The sequence below is a fragment of the Desmodus rotundus genome, chromosome 2 (assembly GCF_022682495.2).
Source record: "Desmodus rotundus isolate HL8 chromosome 2, HLdesRot8A.1, whole genome shotgun sequence".
In the NCBI taxonomy this organism is placed as follows: Eukaryota; Metazoa; Chordata; class Mammalia; order Chiroptera; family Phyllostomidae; genus Desmodus; species Desmodus rotundus.
Window position 1 is genome coordinate 20,316,600 of NC_071388.1, and position 18,520 is coordinate 20,335,119.

An 18,520-nucleotide genomic window follows, 5' to 3' on the forward strand; every position below is an offset into this window, starting at 1 on the left:
TTTTGTCTGAGAATCTATGGTACATTTCTACTATATTTCAAGGCTTAATAAATCTCAGTCGTGATAAATATATTCAGCCTTAATTCCTCATGGTTCAACTAAAACCCATGTTCTCTGTAACTATTCCATTTCCTCATACCTTAAATAAGTGACTGATTAATTAAAACAATACCAAGATTTGTGTTATAATGGGCTGATGTTTAGGCTTGGTTACCTTAGTTCAGTAATCTCTACTAGTAAAACATATTTATAAAAACATTTGTAACATATGCATTAAATCCCCTTCATAGAACATGTGGCTTTCAATAATGAGGGAAAAATTTGGCAAAAGCATTTTGTGTTCTGCCAAACCCTCAACAAAATGGCTTATGAAATTTAACTAAGCTAAAGCACTGGTTCCTGACTTTTTTTTCCCTCTGAATTCTTTGTTCTCTTGAAGACAAAGCTTTTCTTAATTTATAATATTTCAAGGCGACTCTTTGCTGTTTTCCCTTGTTTTCTAGAAAGATGAAGAGAATGTTAATTGAAAACTAAGAAATAAAGAAAATATTGATTTATATGATCTCGTTTAGTATTATTGTCTACTTAGAATTACATAAATAATAACAATTTTTTTCTATGAATCATCTTAACATTCCCACAGAAAAGTAAAGATTGAAATTAAAGAAAAAATCCATTAAAATGCTATTCTGGCTGACCTTAGCCACTTTGGTCATATATACCTCTTGAAATCTGTCTGACCCCAAAAGAACTTGAGTAGGAAAAGGTTAGCTCCTCCCTAGCAAACTGGCTACCACCTTCTAACGAAAATAAATCTCGGATCTAATATTTTCTCATATACAGACATTTATTTAACAAACTTTTTTAGCAAGCAGTTTCAAAAACAATTCTTACAACCTGATCTGGAGCACGAAGACGTGCCAGCCCTGTATTCTTATGGCATTCTGCATAGAAGTTTGTGTGCGAGAAAGAAAACAGTAATTCACAGGCAGGATTCTCTCCTTTCCAGTCTGCCCTGGACAGACAGTGAATCGCAGAACCAATGAATGGACACAGGATTCTCTATGCGTCCATGTTCGGGCCCCCTCCCTACTGGCACAAGTTGCAGGATTGGCCAGATTCATACTAATGTAGAAAGTGTTTCTAAAAGACCCTGGGGATCGATGAACACTTTTAATGTCACCAGTGATGGCCCATTTCTAACACTCATCATGCCAAAAATAACCCACGAATTTCCAAGATAAAAACCACTTGTGACATTAGCATGCAATTAGCCAAGCCTCAGGTGTCGAAGTGCAGACAGCTGAAGCCCTGGTGCTAGTTACCTCTGAAAAGTGCCCTTTTCTGATGCTCTGCCCGCTGCCCATTTTTATCATCTTCATTGGGGCAACTGTCTGCCCCTTGGGTGAAAGCTAGAACTAACAAATACATATGTGATATTATACTGTCTATGCTGGAGCATTTTTAAGAAGATTGCAGATTTCACAGTCAAGACTGAATTATTATTGTTAGGCATTTTGAGACAGCATTTATAGCAGTAACCAGTGAAATAACAAAAGGAGAAATTCTGTTTAGAATTCTCTTTGATTGCATTTCTAAAGTGTTTTCTTAGTTTTGAGAGTTAATTTTCATTTCACCGTATGTGTTTTATTTTACCATCAACCTTTACCCCTATGAGTCAGTAAATGCTATTCATGGTAGAGATCTTGCATAGTTAACTTACTGCTATGTTAACCTCGGAATTTATTATATTTTGCCTTAATTCCCACTGGTTTAAAGCACTCACAGCTAGAGATGGTTTTATAAACAGAACGGTCTTTAAAGGAAAAGGAATGTTACTGTGCTTTGCTTTGCCTTTTCAATGCTAGTTGCTAAGCATTAGAATTGTGAAAACTATTTTTAAATTTAAAAGCATTTTCATTATCTGGCTCTTGTGAATTCATATGTACACAGAGGTACCTACTGGAAGAGTGAACAGGCTTTGACACTTTTAAATAAGCGTGTTCCAAACTGGCATTCCAGAAAAAACAGGAGAACCAGAAAGGGGTGATGCGAATGCTACTGTCCTGCAGTGCCCGGGGAAGCAAACAGGCAGTGCTGAGTCACTAAGGGTTAGACGCTGTGCCAAAGGGTTTGCATGCACTATTTTATTTCATATGTTCACAATCAATCATTCTGTGAGGGATGGAACAGTGTGTAGTTGTTCAAAGAACAGGCCTCCGAGTCACGCAGATCTGGATTTAAATCCTACCTAGCTCCATCGCACCACCTCTGGGATCTTTGGCAAATTGTCTTCTTTAAGCTTCAGTTTCTTCATCAATAAATAACATATTTATCTTACGGGGTGTGTGTGTGTGTGTGTGTGTTAATAACTGGCCTATAGTCATCACTAAAAACTAGATCTAATTTCTTCTAGTTAATGAATTAGAATTTCAAACTGAAATACATGTTATGGGGCAAGTTATGTTCCCTTTCAATTGTGTTAAAGCCCTAACTCTCAGTACCCCAAAACGTGATTGTTTGGGGGATAACATCTTTAAGAAGGTAATCAAGTTAAAGTGAGGCCTTTGGGGTGAACTCTAATTCATTCTGACTGGCGACCTGGTAAGAAGTGAACATTTGAACACACAGAGAGACGCAAGGGGCATGTGTGCACACAGAGAAAAGGCCACGTGAGGACAGTGATAAAGCAGACAGCTGCTAGCCAAGGAGAGAGGCCTCAGGAGAAACCAACCCTGCCAGGACCTTGAACTTGAACTTCTATCCTCCATAACTGTGAGCAAATAAACCTTGTTATTTAAGCCACCCAGTCTCTGGTATTTTGTTTTGGCAGTTCTAGCAAAATAATACCAAATAAAAACCTCAGTTATCCATGAATTGGTACTGACATCATTTTAATTAACTAGTTTTAAAATAAAATGTTTCATTATCAAACACCCCCAATATAGAAGTTAACATGAATTATCTGGAAAAAGAAAATCTTTGCTGAATAACAGAATAGCAAATGGAATACATTTTAATAAGAAGTTTCTATAAGTAGAAAAGCAGCAAATGAAATTTAACATGTCAGCATTTATTTATTGCATATGCATTTATCAGGAATCTGTTGTGCATTCTTTGTTGAGCCCAGGTGATAGAAAGATAAATTTAACACAGTCCCTGCTCTTAAAGAGCTCAGAGGCAAACAGTAAATCATGCAGTTTTGTAAAAATATACCAAACTGCTCAAAAAGGTGGTGAGTTATGAGTTTTCTCATTTCCCAGAGGCATAAAGGGAAGGAACCGTCGGCATCTGCATACACTGCTCCGTGAAGACCTTGATCAGATGAGCTGGTTTGGCCCACAAAGGTCGACAAGAATTCTAATAAATTGATAATAGTAGCACTAAAAATAAAACAGGAAAACAGAACCTTATCAAAAGCTGTAAAATCTGCATTTCATAGATGTCTCTATGGCCTCGACCTACCAGTTATTTTTTGAGAGCATATTCCCTTCACTCATGCCTGTTCCTACCACACTGTCCAAGGCCCTGGGACCTCCTGTCTGGGCTGCAGGAGCTGCCGGCCTCCCACCTTGCAGCTCTGCAGTCCACCCTTCACGGAACAGCCAGAGAGAACTCTGTAAGTCCTGAATATAATCATGTCATCCCCTGTTCAAATAAATTACTAAAAATTTTCTATTTTTAATTGGAAAAGAAATTAAGGTCCTTTCCCTTTGCCTATAAGGCCCTGTATGACCTAGTTCCTGCCTACCCCTCCAACCTTATCCCCAGTCACTGTCTTTCATGTCGACTTCTTCTTGTTTTATGGCATGATCAGCTTCTGCCCATGTTAAATTTTGTTCATTCTTTGCCTGGAATGCCCTTCCCCCACTCCTGACATACCTTCCTACCTTCTTTGCATTTCTGCTTAGGTGTAATAACCTAAGAGGGACCTCTTTGGAGAACACAGTCTAACATTGCCTGCCAGGGACTATCTATCAGGTTATTTTATTGTTATCACAGCACTTCTCATCCACTGGTATTTCTTCTATTGTTTCCTGTCCTCCCACTCCCACTCCCACTCCCTCCAGAATGTTCATTCTCTGGGAGTCATGACCTTGCCTATCTTGTTCACAGCTGCATCCCCACTCCCAAAGTGCCGATACCACAGTAAGCACTTGGCAAACGTGCTTTTATATCTGTAGAGTCACAAAGGTGCAGCGATGTACTTTGGACTTGGGATGTAAAGGACTTGCTTACTTAAAGCGCGCGTAGTGAGAACAGGGACTCTGTACTCTGCTCACACAATTGCAGTTCATTAGGTTTAAGAAAAACACTTCTTAAAAGTGGCAGTTTTACTATAAAAGACACATGGACAAAACCGAGGGGGAGGGTAGAAGCAAGGGAGAGAGGTGGGTTTGGCTGGGGTGGCGGTAAGTGGTGGGGGGGAAATGCAGACAAATGTAATTGAACAACAATAAAATAATTTTTAAAAAAAGAAGATAGGACTTAGAACAAAATACTGTATTTTACCATGTATAATGTGCACTTTTTTTGCCCATTATAAGGACATGCACAGGTAGTACTAATTCTGTATCTATATAAATGTTTTTAAATTCTTTTATTTATGCTTATTCATTAAAAGTGTAACTCCAGAAAGCAATAACAATATTCATATGTAAAATAATATCCTGGAATATGATAATCAGTATTGTTTCTAAATATAAATTTTAAAAATTGACTTAAAAAATTAAAATGACATATTTTTTTCTGAAAGGGCAAAACGTGGGTGCACACTATACATGGGGGCACATTATACATGGCAGAATATAGTATTCCAAATACATATTAATCAGCACGTTGGTTTTTATTCTCTTGTATTTGGGGAGGTTCAAAATTGGACAATGAACACGGATGGCAGCACTCCACAAATGAGTGATCATCTGGATGTGAAGGTCTTCAAAGAAAATTAATTCAGTTTAGTAATCCTCACAGATGTTACTTTTGTGGATAAAGACTTCATTACATCTAAAATATGTGCAGTTCTTAAGGATCATTGTCATTTTTTTTACTTTCCATCCTCATTATTGTGAAACATGGCATTTTAATTTGGTATATATGTACCAGCCACCCTGACTTACCCTCTTCTATTTACTAAAGAATTATTTTGATTTAGTATGTTCTTCTACACTTTTGTGGATTTGACAAATATTTTCTTAGAACCTAGTATCTTCTTCTTTAAGCCAGGAGCAATCTAAAAGAAATCTTACTTTCCCATTCATTGATTTTTTATTCTTTCATTCAAAGAAAAATTTAAAAATTTTAGCATAATTTATCATACATAAATTTATAACACTGGAGGATTTTTTTGTTTAGAAATTTAATTTTTTTTCTCATCATACATACTGGAATATGGAAATTTTAATATTAACTGCTGTTTATACATTGGTGCGTGAACATTCAGCTTTGTTTTCTGAACTAACAGTAAGTCTTTTCTGCGGATGAGTAAAGGCAGCTCCAATCTATAACGGAATTGTGTTCTATTAGGTGATTTATTTATAAGTTAACTGTCTAAATCAGAGTGCATTGTCCTATACTGCATGTCTTGGTTTGACTCTAGGCTACTTTCAAAGCCTACTTAACCCATAAGGAAATTAAAATACATCAGTAACAACACAGGCTTAAGTCCTGGCTCCTAGAAGCAGCAAGTTATTTAGACCAGAAGAAGAAGGAATAGAAGAAGCATTTCCCAGTTTTCCTAGTCATAGGGCGTCCATTAGGTGATATTTAGAAATTTTTTTTAAAAGTTAGAGCAGGGTTTTGTAAATTTTAATGAGCATAAAAACACCTCAGTGTTGTCTTAAAATACGGAGTCTACACTTCTAAGAAGCCTCCAGGTGAGGCCATAGACCACACTTGGAGTGACACTGGTCCTAAGCCACCCCTCTGCCAGGACACCGTTGTTGATTGTTCTCTCAATTTACCCTCATAACTTGCCACCTCACCTCTTAAAATATTTCCTACTCCCAAACCAGCCACAAAATCCCCATCTCTACAAATAAAGCCGAGTGCGGCTAGTGTGTAGGAGATAGCTACCTAATGTAAACTGTTCCATCTTGGTGTGACTAATGTCACATTAACCCTAAACATGTACATTGACTTTTTTAAAGGGGATGTGTTAGCCAAGTGGAGTTTCCAAGGAGGGGAATTTGGAATGTTGTATGAAAATAAATAGTTAGTAACTCACACAGAATGCTGAGGGAGGGATATTTTTGAGACACGGCCTGCCAAGGAACCCTGCTTGGAGGTGTGCCTCAGGGCTCGGGGTCCCAAAGTTATCCCTTCATCCTCCAGGTGCTACCTTTTCTCTGATTCTTTACAGACAAGGCCTTTGAGACTCCGTATTCATTACTGAGTTCCATCAGAAACAACTAATGTTTATCAAGCAACTGCTTTGTACAGGCGCGGTGACAAAACTATTAGATGTACCTAAATAAGCTCTCGGGGAACTTACGGTTTGATAGGGCTGTGTTTTACCTAAATCTTTCTTTAAAGAAAACTAAACTCTTCTTCTGTCCTAGATGACTCTCCTATGGTGGAATATACTTAGAACTTGGGGAAGTCTAAGTATATTTCTGGGGACTTTCTTCTCAAACCTGCAGAACCTTCCAACTGCAACACTACAGTTTTAATAATATTGTATCATTTCTGTGTGATCTATTTTGTGTCTCCCCAGCTCCCTCTGTTTTGTATAATGCTTCTACCCTCATGGATCCCATCTCCAGTGCTACTTCTCTGCCCTCTATTAAATCTGTTACTTCCTATGTCAACATCTGTATCAATATCAAGTTCCCATAAAATTTCAAGTTCAAATTTATTTGGGTCAAAAATTGACAACCTAATGTAGTCTATAGATATATTACTTTTATTTGATGAGCATAGTACTAACAGATGAAGAATAAGAATGAGAATGAGGAGGAAGAGAAGGAGGAGGAGAAGGAAAATTAGTCATTGTCAAGTTCACTACACACCACATGCCGTACTACTACTGACTTAAGTACAGACCCCTCTACCTGTTAGGTGCTGACTAGGCTACCTACAGGTGTTTGTGCTTCCCACCTTCTGTACTAGCCATGCTCCGTGATGTAAGGGGGTAGATCGTACATTAATCCACCTCATTTGTTCACCCTCCTGTCTGGTACTCTTTAAAAGAGTTTCTGACAGCGTTTCGGTGTGGAGCCACTACATGTCATGTGTGTCATCTCCCAGCACGAGGTTTGAGAGTTTCGCCCAGACAAGTACGTTAGAATTCCCCAGAGAAGCAGACTGGGATGTGTGTGACAGGACGTACACATTCACAGAAAGAGGTTTAGTTTCAGGAGTTGGCTCATTTGACCCTGGACGCTGGGAAGTCCCAGATCTGCGGGGTGGGCCATCAGGCTGAAGAGCCGGGGAAGAGCCAATGCTGCAGTTCAAGTCTGCAAGCCACCTGCAGGCAGAACTCCCTTCTGGTCAAGGGAGCTCAGTCATTTGTTCTGTTAGACCTTCAACGAGTTGGATAAGTCCCCCCACAGTATGGAGGAGAATCTGCTTTACATGGTGTCCACCAATTTAAATGTAAATCCCATCCTAAAACACTCTCTTATTTAAATACACTAGTTGTGTATGTTTTGTCCAATGTGACATTTCTCCCCAGATATCACTCTCTGTGCTCATATAACCAGGAACTCCCCAGGCATGTGAGTGTGTGTGTATGTGTGTGTAGTGGTGGGATAGTAGGGATAGAGGAAGAGAAGTAAATAGTCATTTCTGGAGACATTCATAGACATTTCTTTCTTTTATAATGAAAGGGTTTTTATTTCATTCCCCTTTTGAGAAGTCTTCACTCTAGAGATACTAGACACATTAAAAATTCTTTAAGCTCACTTTTATTTGATAAAACTATAAAACATAATCCTTTAACTAAAACACTTATTTTTATCTTCTGTATTGAACTCCTTCTAACAATTTCTAACTTCTTTCATGTGAAGAAATTTGTGAGACATTTGTGCTGACAAATGGGTTCTCCCTTTGTTGCTCTGTATCCATTTTATTTGTGATTTTGCCTATTTTTTAATATTTAAATTTGCATAAGGTGGATGACATGCCCAAGTAGACATCAAAATGCAGATCAAAACTACAGAGCAATTTAGTTCTGTTTAAACTGAGAATGGGAACTGACATGAAGCTCAAGAAAAGATTTTCAGAGATTGTTCTTTTAATATCCTCTGCTGAGATTTTCAGAGTAAGATAATTTAGGCATTAAAAATAATCATTACTTTGTGCATGTATCGGTTTATAAGAAACAGCTTATCGCAAAGCTAACATTCAGTTTTTAAGTGTGGAAGAAGTTATTAGACTGTGGACAAGAAAAGTCTATATTTATTCAATTTTTTAGTAAAATAAAACTTGGATCTATGAAATGATTAGGAAGCTTGTGTCACATATACCAGCTTAAGAGAGAGATTATTACCCTTTTAACAAAGGCTCTTTTTTTTGTTCTGTTATACCCTGTTCCTGAGTTCCAACAGTTTTCCTTCACAACATCATTGACACAGTTTTGCCCAAATAAATGAATGTTTCTGTTTTGACTAATTCAATTGTACGAAGATCAAGTTCACATACTTTCGAAGATGGGGTCACAGGTGATGCAAGTAAGGTAGAAGGCTTTAAAAATCCATCAAACGAGGAGTCCAGTGCGTGAAGGTGTGAGCACCAGTACTACAAGCTTAAAAAAAAGCCCTGCCTAGAAATAACCTTGTCTTTCTGCCATCCCCCACCCCACCCTGACCCTCCTATTGTATTCAATTCTCGAGCTAAACCTCAATTCTTTGCCTGAATTGCACATGCATTACAGAAATCAATGCTGATATCTACAGGAATGTATGGATTCTGCTGAAGTTTTATGACAACCCAAGGTGCCATGAAAAAGTCACGTATATATTGCCAGGAGGAAAAGCACAGTTCTTTTTGAATTCATCTCCATTAATCTCTTATTGAACAGTAATGGCTTTATCTCACGTCTGCTCCCCTACTAGACGGCCAAGGTCTGCCAGGCGGAGCCAGACCTTCCTCATCTTTGTGGACGGGATCTAGCGTTAGTGCAGGGCCTGACCCGGGAAGTGCGTCTCCATGACCGGAGCTTCCATTAAGACCGGCACAGTAATTAATGGTAAATAGTTCAACAGTAAATAAGCATAAGAAACAGCCTGTCACCCTCAGGCCCAGTTTTTTTTGGTTAGTTTTCATTAACAACACCACTGAGAAATTGTCCTGTGTTTGTGTTGTTTGTTGGCAGAGAGTAGCTGTTTTGAATTTAAAGGCCAATCACTCACTGTGTGGTTAATACCCCGCCCCTCCCACCATCCCACCTCTCAACACTCTTGATCTCATGGGGATAAAATTTGAAAACTTCAAATTGCAGTTTGCAAACAAAGTAACTGGGAGCGTTCGCGGCCGTCACACGCACTACGAACCCCCACCTCAGGGTGCGTAGTGAGCACGGTAATTAATTAAACCTGGTAAGTAGGGAAGTAGGAATTAGACCCATTTTACAAATAATAATTACATGTCTTCAAAGCATTCTTTCTTCCCATATCTTATAGCTCCACTTTATATCAAGTCCATTAAGTATAATTATTCTTCCCTTATTAAAAATGGGTTGGAAAAATTCTCCTTATTTTCTGGTGGACCAAGTGTGTTCTGACTACTGTGTAAATTTAGAAATGGAAATACAAATGTATCTGCAAAGATAGGTTTTGCAGTAAAACTTGAACATATTCCTTGTAATAAGGTCTTGATTGTATTAAAGTTTTCTCAATTTAACTGCCACTTCTTAAATTCCATTGTACTTTTTAGAGTTTGCAGAGTAAAGGTTTTGGTTTTGTCTAATCAGCGTCCTTCTTTTAAAAAGAAAAAAGGAAAGGAGCAATGAAACTCCGTCTATATAATATCAGGGATTTAAGAATGTGGTTAATAATAATAATAATAATAGTAATAATAGTAGCTTACACATACAAAAGGCTTACCCGATGCTAGCACTGACTTCAGTGCTTTCCAGGCATCAACTCACTTATTTCTCAGCCTTATGATGTAGGGATTATTATTACCATTATCCCTCTCCTACTGATGAGGGCCCTTGAGGCGCAGAGAGGTTAAACAACATGCCCGAAGTCACACCTAGCAAGCGGCGGAGCTGGGATGTGAGCCCCAGCAGCTGGTCCCCGAGCCTGTGCTCCCGCGGTGTCTCCGCGTCACAGATACCAGCCCTGTGCCGACAGGGATCGTGTCGGTTTGGCTTACCTTTGAATAGAGGTGCCTGGCACATTGTTCCATACATGATTATAAAACGAGCACCACATAATGTAGGTACAGTGCAGCATATTCAGAAAAATGCAAATAAGTGAAAAATTAATCTTACTCCCCACATATTGCATTTTGGTATATGCCATTTCAGTCTTTAACAAACATATACCCATACACTCACACAAAATGCGGTATCATTTTTTAAATTTTTGATGTGTTATTGCTCATGCTATCACAGATGTCCCATTTTCCCCCCTTCGCCTCCACCCACCCAGTTCTCCCCCCGACTTTCTTTTTTTCTTTCTTTTTTTAAAAATTTTTATTGTTATTCAATTACAGTTGTATGCCTTTTCTCCCCATCCCTCCACACCACCCCAGCTGAACCCACCTCCCTCCCCCACCTCCACCCTCCCCCTTGGTTTTGTCCATGTGTCCTTTATAGTAGTTTCTGTAATCCCCTCTTCCCACTGTCCCCACCACCCCCCCCCCCCCCCCCGCCTCGCCCTGGCTATTGTTAGATTGTTCTTAACTTCAATGTCTCTGGTTATATTTTGTTTGCTTTTTTCTTCTATCCCCCCCACTTTCATAGTCAATCCCCACACTGGTGCTGATGTCCATGGGTCCTTCATGTACGTGCTTTGGCTAATCGCTTCACTTTCTTTCCATCAGTTCCTAGCTCCCCCCTCCTCTCTTACAGATCAGTTTATTTCATGATTGCATGCCGCTGGTTCTCTTTCACTCTTTAGTTTATTCTATTCATTAGATTCCTCTTATAAGTGAGATCATTTGATATTTTGTCTCTTACCGATGGGCTTACTACACTTAGCATAATAGTCTCCTGTTATATCCATGTGGTTGCAAAAGGCAGGAATACCTTCTTTTTTCCTGCTGCATAATATTCCATTGTAAATGTACCATTGTTTTTCGATCCACTCATCTACAGATGGGTACTCAGGCTGTTTCCAAATTCTGATTATTGTAAATGGTGCTGCTGTGAACATAGAGGTACATAAATTCTCTTGAATTGGTGTTTTGTGATTCTTAGGGTATATTCCCAGCAGTGGAATCACTGAGTCAAAAGGCAGTTCCGTTTTTAAATTTTTAAGGGAATTCCATACTGTTTTCCACTGTAGCTGCACCAGTCCGCATTCCCACCAACAGTGTACTCAGGTTGCCTTTTCTCCACAACCTCACCAGCACTTGTTGTTTGTTGATTTACTAATGATAGCCTTTTTGGCCAGTGTGAGGTGATAGTGGAAAACATAGGCAATAAAATTTCAGACATCTCACATAATAACATTTTTGCTGATATATCTCCTAGGGCAAAGGAAATAAAGGAAAAAAATGAACAAATTGGACTACATCCAATTAAAAAGCTTCTGCGTGGCTAAAGCAACCATCATCAAAATGAAAAGGGAACTGACTATATGGGAGAACATATCTGCTGATGATATATCAGATAAGTGTTTAATCTCCAAAATATATAAGAACTCATATGACTCACCACCAGGAAGACAACTAATCCAATTAAAAATTGGGCAAAGGATTTGAACAGAAACTTCTCCAAGGGGGACCTATAGATGGCCCATAGACATATGAAAAGGTACTCAATATTACTAGCCATTAGAGAGATGCCCCCCCAAAATATATATATATCATTCTTCATTGTTTCTGTAGACTTTTTTCATCATAGACATTTTTATTATAGGATTTTCCCATGTCCTTTTAAAAGTACTTTTATGTAATAATAATTCTTTCCTTCTCTAACATTAGGTATTCTTCTATGATCAATTTTAATTTACATTTTGTAAATAAAGTCCTTGTTGATGGCAAAGTCATTCTGTATATATATATATATATTTAGGATTATATCATATTAAAATATAAAGTATTCCTGTTTCTCTATCTATAACACAAAATTTATCATCTGAAATTATAAGAGTAATATTTGAAAGCAACCTGGTTCTTAGCAGACATAAGAATGACTAAATTAAATTAAATGAGCATATGGATATATATGAAAATAAATTTTGTCAATCAATAAGGATGTGGTAGCTTTTCACTTGCCTTTGTTTAGATACCTTCTGTTTTGTTTTGATTTTTTGAATCATTTTGCATTATTTATCTTGTTTTCAATTTACAAGTTTCACTGCTTTAGAAATTTTAGGAGCTGAATTTTACAATACATGTTAAAAATACGAACAGCAAACTTATATTCAACCTAATACCACATAAATTCAAAGCTTGGCATTTCTATAAGGGAGTCAGTGGACTATTTTTGGTAACCAGAGGTATAAGAGAGCTCCGAAATAGATATGCGTTTTTGATTAAATTTTCAAGCTTCAATACACTGTTATACAGAAATGATGGATTTTCAGGTCTTCATTTAATTTAATTAGTTGAAAATGAAAAAGTTAATTACATGTAATTATAGCTTTGCTTGCATATAGGACTTCCACAATACCGACAGTGGATAAAAGCAGTTCTTTTACTAATAGGTCTGCTGATTTAGTCTATCACATCCCAGGAGGGATTTGGTGGTAATGTTTTAGATATTAACCTACTTCTATAGACTACTTCTCAACCATAGCATACTAAAAGTAAGAAAATGTTTTTAAACATAAAATAAGCAAATTCTTTTCTTCTTGATTTGAACATTATTCTGTGAGTATCTCCTGATGCCCCCAAGTCCCTCATATGTGACTGCCTCTATCTTTTAGAAGTGATTACAAAGAACCCCTCTCAGGGACGATGGGGTTGTGGATAGCCTTTCTGACTGCTGTGCATGTAATCAAGAACAAGTAAGAATCGTCTACGTGGGGCTAGTGCTAGACACGCAGAAAATTTACTCCATCAATATATGGGATACGTTCAAAAGTTCAAAAATTCACTAGGTAAAACAGCTATTTGAAGTACATTTTTCACATTGAAACAATATAACAAGTCAGCAAAGCCAATGACTTTCCCCTTGATCCTCACATTTCACTTGATTATTCATCTACTTTTTTTTCAATTCCCATGTCACTGCATCCCTCTTTCCTTCACTGTTTCTTCTCTCCCGTCTGCTAATTGTGGGCGGTTCCCAAGGCCAGTCCTCTGTCTTCTCTCTCTCTCTCTCTTTCTTTCTCATGGTCTCTCTTAGACATTCACCCACACCCTGTCTGTAGTTAGTGACTTCCAAATGTTTCTTTCTTTGACCAGATCCCTCTCACATAATACAGCCCCTCACAATCTGCCTATTCAAGGATTACCTAAAATTTTAACCAGTCTCAGTTAACATATGAGTCCAGATCTGAGCAAATTTGGAGGGAGACTTCTAGAAAGACTTGATGTTTTAGAAGAAGAGCAAACAGGTGAGTTTGTCCAAAGTATAATGAGAGAGAGGAAGAATGGAAGGACATAGATTGGAGCAGTAATATAGAACCATGTTATTTAGCATCTGGTGGACTATAGATTTTATAAGGCCTTTGGATTTCATTCTAAAGATGGTATCTTTGGAGTGTTGAGGCCATGAGAGTGACAAGTTCTGATGTTTGAACGAAAAAAGGGATTCTATGGAAACTACTAACCTCATAGGATGATCTGATCATAAATTCCTAATTAGCAGGTCAACAGCTGGATGTCATGCCCCAGACATATAACTTCTTTAGTAAAAAAAGAAGCGAGGCCTGTTCATCTTTCTGTGCATATAGGTTAACTAGCACATTTTTGAAACGCCCCCTTCCCGACTCTTCACCTGGTCCCTGGGCACCCTTTCAGACCCCACCTTCTAAAAGGTGCTGTAATTCAATCCCTGCCTTCATGTACTCTTCCTTACATTCCTTCCTTAACCCGAAATGCATTTTAAAAATTGCAAAACTGTTATTCTCCAGAGCATTTGAGATCTTGCCCCTTGGCACATGTTATCAGTTTGGTGCAAATAAACACAAAAATTCTCTGCCAGTTTGGACATTTTTGACATGGACAGGTAACCCTTTCAAGTGATCACTCTGACTGCTGGGTGAGAAACAGATAGCAGGAATGGCAGAGAGGAGCAGGGAAAGTGGCCGTGTGGGATGCTATTTTACCCTTCCAGGCAAAAGATTAGGAATGGGTAAATTGTAAGAGTCAAGGCTAACCCACAAATGCCTGTTTAAACCACAGTATGACTGAAGTTGTTTCACTTACAATGAAAAATAAAGTACTATTGCTATAATAGTAATGAAATAAAACAGAAAAAGCAATGTTACTTAATAATGATTTCTCATCGATCCTGAGTCCTGATGCTGGTATTCGAAGGAAAGTGGGTTTTACTAAATGACTTGGAGTTCAGCGAAGATTTGCAAAACGTCTGTTGAGAACTTCTGGATATTTTCAAGAGATTTAGAAGGCAAAGGAAATAGTTCTACATGATATTTAAACTTACTTTAAAACTCATGGCTTTCCACTGTAAGAGTGTAGGAGTTATCACTTATGATTAAAATTATCTTTATCTTTGAGATTACAATGAGGAGAGAACACGAGGGAGAAAAATACATGAAATGTTTTCCTGCAGTAAAGTGTTGGAATAAAGCTGAAGGAGGAAGGGAATTAAAAAGGATATTATATACACAATAGACACCAGCTAACGGGGAAGTAACTGAGCTGTGAAAGGTGGGAGAGAGGAGGATGAAAGACCACAGCTAGTGCGCGGCCCGCCTCAGCGAGAGGACTCAGCGGGAAAAAGGAAAAAAGAATGATTGGATGGTAAGTGCTTTACAGCTTTGGAGATGAGAGGCAGCAACCATGCAATAAAATACATAAATGGCAAATTTATAAGTCAGGGCCTGTAATTTAGAGAAACCTTACACTGTGAATTAATTAATTAATTGTCAAGAGATTGCCCTTATTGCCTTAGAGCTAATAAAGAATAAAAAAGATCCTTTCTGAAAGTTTAGGGAACAGAAATTATTATCAACATGCTCACTTAAACTTATTTCAATGGTGTCAGGGAATTTTCCAGTCCAGAATATATTGAGACATTAAGTATATATATTCTAGCAAAGGGTAATTTTATGAGATCTATTGGCAAAACACTGTCACATTTTAATTTATGAACATAACTTTATGAAATAGGATATTAGAGGACATACAATTCTTGGTTTTGTGATCTTATAGAAGTAGTCCCCTTTAGGACTTATCTAAGAAATAGAAGAAGGTCAAAAACTATGAAGAGTAAAATGACAACAAACTCACAACTAACAACTGAACCTAAAAAACAAAAACTAAGCAAACAACTAGCACAGGAACAGAATCACAGGAATGGAGATCACATGGAGGGTTATCAGCAGGGAGAGGGGGAGTGGGGGGAAAGGTACAGGGAATAAGAAGCATAATTGTTAGGCATAAAAAAGACAGGGGGAGGTTAAGAATAGTATGGGAAATGGAGAATCCAAAGAACTTATATGTATAACCCATGGACATGAACTAAGGGAGGGAATGCTGGTGGGAGGGGGAGTACAGGGTGGAGGGGTATAAAGGGGAGAAAAAAATGGGATAACTGTAATAACAATAATCAATAAAATACACTTTAAAAAAGTAGTCCCCTTTATTATTTGATAATATATTCCGAAGTTCATACTTGCTTGTGTGTGTGTGTGTGTGTGTGTGTGTGTGTGTGTGTGTGTGGAAAGAACAAGCCATCTTACTTCTGGACAATGATTTTATAACTTAAACAAGCCCCCTTAATTATTTCACTGGAATTGCACTTCAGTATTCTGTATGTAAAATTGATCATGAAAATTGAGCTCAAACACACTGATGTAAGGTTATATTCTATGAACTGTTCGTATATCTTAAATGTTACTACTTCACACTCTCCTCAACCGAATTCATTATAAAATAGACAAAAGGAAAAATACATGTTAGAGTAAATACACACATCATGTATAACAGTAAGAAAATTAATGTGGTTAAAATATAAACCAAAAAGAAATTCCTGAACTTTTCTCTTTTCTGGCCAGAGAAATTGTGTTAACAGCATGCTAGCAAGAATCATCCTGATTTTTGCAAATACGATTTTAACTGCAGTGTAGGCAGGGCCTTAAATAAATTTCTCACTACTGCATCTATTTTTAATTTCTAATTCAACATGCAATTCTTAATTCACTGTCTCTAAGTTGCAGGCTATTTGCAAAGACTTAGGTGAAACACTAAGCTTTTACTGAGTAATTTATTTTTAACTTTTCTCTTCCTCAGGAATAACACAAAATGAACCTTTTTTAAACTGTGAGAAGAAAATATCTGGTGCATTTTTCTTCTGCAATATGCAAAATAGACGTCCTGCCTTAGCAGTGATGGTGCTCTCCCAACCAAGCAAGTGTCAGCTAAAATGCATTCTCCACACTGAGTGCACAGGGCTGATCAGCCTCAACGTATGAAGGTCAAACTAAGTGAAGTCATTTCAAAACAACACCAAAAATGTTTTTAATAGTTTATGTTTTTTAAAAAATAATACCTTGGTCTCTCTCAGTTTCAGTCCATCTATCTCTCTGTCTGGAAAGTTTGCATGTCTGGGATTTTGATTTTTTGCTTTTGTTAAAAAGAAATGTATGACAAGTTGGTACTATGCAACAGTTTTATTTTTACTCCTATTCATCGTGATTTTGAACAACTTGACGATACTTACTTACAAAGTTCAATTATCACCCATGGAACGAAGATAGACTTTCTTTTAAAGGACACAGATTACCCTGACCAGTATGGCTTAGCTGGTTGAGTGTCATCTCACAAAGCGAAAGGTCACTGGTGTGATTCCCGGTGGGTTGCAGTTGGGGTGTGTGCACGAGGCAACCGACTGATGTTTCTCCACCTCTCTTTCTCTCTCCTTTCCCCTCTGTCTAAAAATCAATAAATAAAATCTTTAAGAAATTTAAAGCAGACAGATACGCATTTTCATTTTTCCCTATAGTCAGATATGGACTTTTAATAGTCAACTTTGCTTTCCTTATATACTCAGAATGATAAAGAAGCAGCATTCTACAAGGAGAAGGTTTTAAAACAAGTGTTTCTTTACAAGCTTTATGATGTAATCACTTCCAATTAATATAAGCCATGAAATAACAAATAAATTACTATTTGTGAGGTTTTGAGATTTTTCTTTTTTTATTGTTGTTCAAGTACAGTCGTCTCCATTTCCCCCATCACTTCCCCCCACCCCACCCATATCCACCTCCCACCCTCGATCCTGTCCCCCCTTTGGCTTTGTCCATGTATCCTTTACACATGTTCTTTGACGACCCTTCCCTTTTTCCCTCCCTATTTTCCACCGCCCCTCCCCACTCCCCTCTGGTTACTTTCAGTTTGTTCTTTAGTTCAATGTCTCTGGTTATATTTTGCTTGCTTGCTTGTTTTTTTGATTAGGTTTCACTAATAGGTGAGATTACATGGTATTTGTCTTCCACTGCTTGGCTTATTTCACTTAGCATAATGCTCTCCAGATCCATCCATGCTGTTGCGAAGGGTAGAAGCTCCTTCTTTCCTTCCGCTGCGTAGTATTCCATTGTGTAAATGCACCATAGGTTTTTGATCCACTCATTTACTGATGGGCATCTAGGTTGCTTCCAGCAATTGGCTATTGTAAATTGTGCTGCTATGATCATTGGTTTGCACAGGTTCTTTGGGATTGGTGCTGCAGGATTCATAGGGTGTAATCCCAGGAGTGCAATTGCTGGGTCAAAAGGCAGTTCCATTTTTAGTTTTCTGAGAAAATTCCATACTGTTTTCCACAGTGGTGGCACCAGTCTGCATTCCCAGCAACAGTGTGCTAGGGTTCCCTTTTCTCCACAACCTCACCAATGCTTGTTGTTTGTTGATTTGTTTGTGATGGCCATTTTCACCAATGTGAAGGGGTATGAGATTTTTTTTTAAAGTGTCCATGTGAAACTAATCTTTGGTGATAGTAGCAAGAATAGTTGTGACCTTGGCGTGCAGGTGGCTGATTACCAACAAAAAAGGGAAGCCTGGGGGAGCTTCTTATTATGGTTTTCTGGGTAGTAGTTCCATGAATGGAATCATACATACGATCTAGCTGTACGCTTAGGACTAGTGTCCTTTATATATATTATATAACTCAAAAAAGCATGTGTGTGTGTCTGTGTGTGCGCATATACCATGGTGCATGATTGTCAAAATCAAACCAAAAAATGGTTTAGGCTTTAATGAGAATCAGACACAATTG